Genomic DNA, 2,345 nt, shown 5'->3' with positions numbered 1-2,345 from the left:
GGGTGAGAGACTTAGAGGCGGGGACAGGGGAGAGCTGCACAGAGGAGGGAGACCCAAAAAGAGGGAGTGAAGGGAAGGTGCTAAACACTAGCACTTGAGCCGCTGAGGGTCAGTGCTCTGCTCTGTGCAAAAGACCGTACGTAACGTCCTTCTACTGTGTGCCAGTGCTGTATCTAAGTGGCGCCTACTGCGTGCCAGGTGCACTGTATAATGTGCATTTACCCTGTACCAGGTAATCTATCTAAATCTTTTTATTTACTGTGTGCTCTTGATAAAGTTCACCTACTGTGTGTTAAGCACTGTACATAAAGTGCACCTACTGTGTGCCAGGTGCTCTCCATAAAGTGCACTTACTACATGCCAGGCACTCTCCCTGAAGTGTGCCTACTGTGTCTTAGGTACGCTATATAAATCCAGTTTATTTATGCAGGTGCTCTATATATACACTTACTATGTGCCAGGTGCTCTACATAAAGTAAGCATGCAATGTTCAAAGTGCTTGACATGAGCATGCCTACTGTGTGCCAGCTATGCTGCCTAATGCACACCTACTGTGTGTCAGGTATGCTACATAATGCGCACCTACTGTGTGCCAGGCACTGTGTATAACATGTGCCTACTGTGTGCCAGGTACTCTACATAAAATGGTCCTTCTGTGTGTCCTGTGTTCTAAATAAAGTAAACCTACTCCGTGCAAAGTACTTGACATAAAGCATGCCTACTATGTGTCGATATGCTAAATCAAGCGCACCTCCTGTGTGCCAGGTACACTACATAACATGCACCTACTGTGTGCCAAGTGCTCAGCATAACGTGTGCCTACCGTGTGCCAGGTGCTCTACCTAAACTTTGCCTGCTTTGTGTCAGATGCTCACCTATGCCACAATGCCCAAAGCCTTCCCACCACCTTCCCCTTAGCTTTCAGGGTCAGACCCTGTGGATTGGGTGACGAGACCCAAGTGACAGCATCCAGAGGAAGGAAATTGCCCATTTAACAGAAGAGCAAACTGAGGCTCAGAGAGGGCAAGCCTCTAGCCCAAGTCACAGAGCTCAAAGGAACTCAGGTCTATCAAGCCCAAACTCTTTCTCTCTGCCACACTATTCCATCACCTTTTGTTGTGGACAAAGCCATATTGGTTCAGAGACATCTATAATGGTGGAATCTCAGGCGATGCGGTGGCCCCAGAAGTGAAATATCCTGAGGCCCTTGTGTCACCACCTGCCTCCTCCTCCCACACCCAGGATGCTCCACCCAGGAATCTAGTGTTCCCCTCCGAGCCTCCCCAGATCCTGTCCAGAATTGCCCTGTGGGGTGGTCTCAGGTTGAGGGGAGACAGTTCTCCTGAAACTGGTACAATGAGGAGACCCCAAAACTCACTCTCTCCTGCCTTCTCTGCCATCTCCAGCTCAATAAACCAGGATGAGGTGCCCCCCCCCCAGAATCTCCACCCTCTCCACAAGGACAGACTTCGCCTGTGTGCCAGGTGCTTCAATTCAAGGTCAGGGGCAAATCCAGAGTATGGCAAACCGGGAAGGGTCCTAGAGACACAGAAGAAAGAGCCCCCAGTGGCCACAGAGGCTCAGCTCACTGAAGACCTACTATGTGCCTGGAATGGGCAGGCAGCCTAGAGCAGGAATAGCGGCCACCACCATTGGAGAATTACACACACAGGTGCAGCAGAGTCCCAGGGACCCACAGCCCCAGGTGTCCCCGCTCCCTCTCTCCTTCACTCACCATCACTGCCTTTGGGACTCACGAAGCCTGTTGGGAGAGGAACAGGAGCCATTTGACACCCCAAGTACAGGGGACTCGTTGAAGGAGTTTGCTGCATAGTAGAACAAAGAAACGGAGCATCAGCTGGTGGGAAAGTGAGCCCAAGAAAAAGACTTTGTTTTACATTGAGGAAATAAAAGCATCATTTGTATTCCAGTGGGAATGATCCAACAGAGTGCAGGACACACAGTCAATGTCCGGAAATCAATTACATTTCTATATTCCAGGGGTCTGAAAACGGTAGTCTATGGAGGAAATATGCCCTGCGGCCAATCTGGAGGGTTTTTTTATTATTTAAATTTTAGACACAGGGTCTCACTCTGTTGCACAGGCTGGAGTGCACTGGCTATCCACAGGCACAAGCACAGCACACACAGCCTCCAACTTCTAGGCTGCAGAGATCCTCCCTCCTCTGCCTCCGGAGTAGCTGGGATTACAGGCATGCCTGGCTGTCACTGTATATCCAATAAGCTAAGAAAAGCATTTATATTTTAAAATTGTTGTGAAAGGAGAAGAAGAAGAAAGCAGATGGGGCATGCAAGCCCTAAAATATTTATTATATGGCCCTTTA

The 2,345-nt window shown here is 49.4% G+C and overlaps 1 protein-coding gene across 1 annotated transcript in view; it reads right to left on the bottom strand.

The window, feature by feature from the left end:
* LOC105825701 (phylloquinone omega-hydroxylase CYP4F11-like) overlaps window positions 1-2,345 on the bottom strand; it is a 7,473-nt gene that overhangs the window by 4,424 nt on the left and 704 nt on the right. The gene's annotated exons all lie outside the window — the stretch shown is intronic.

This window comes from Propithecus coquereli, unplaced genomic scaffold, assembly GCF_000956105.1.
Source record: "Propithecus coquereli isolate 6110/MARCELLA unplaced genomic scaffold, Pcoq_1.0 Scaffold811, whole genome shotgun sequence".
Classification (NCBI taxonomy): domain Eukaryota; kingdom Metazoa; phylum Chordata; class Mammalia; order Primates; family Indriidae; genus Propithecus; species Propithecus coquereli.
The sequence above is the reverse complement of the archived record's forward strand: the minus strand, read 5'-3'. Positions and strand labels throughout refer to the sequence as shown.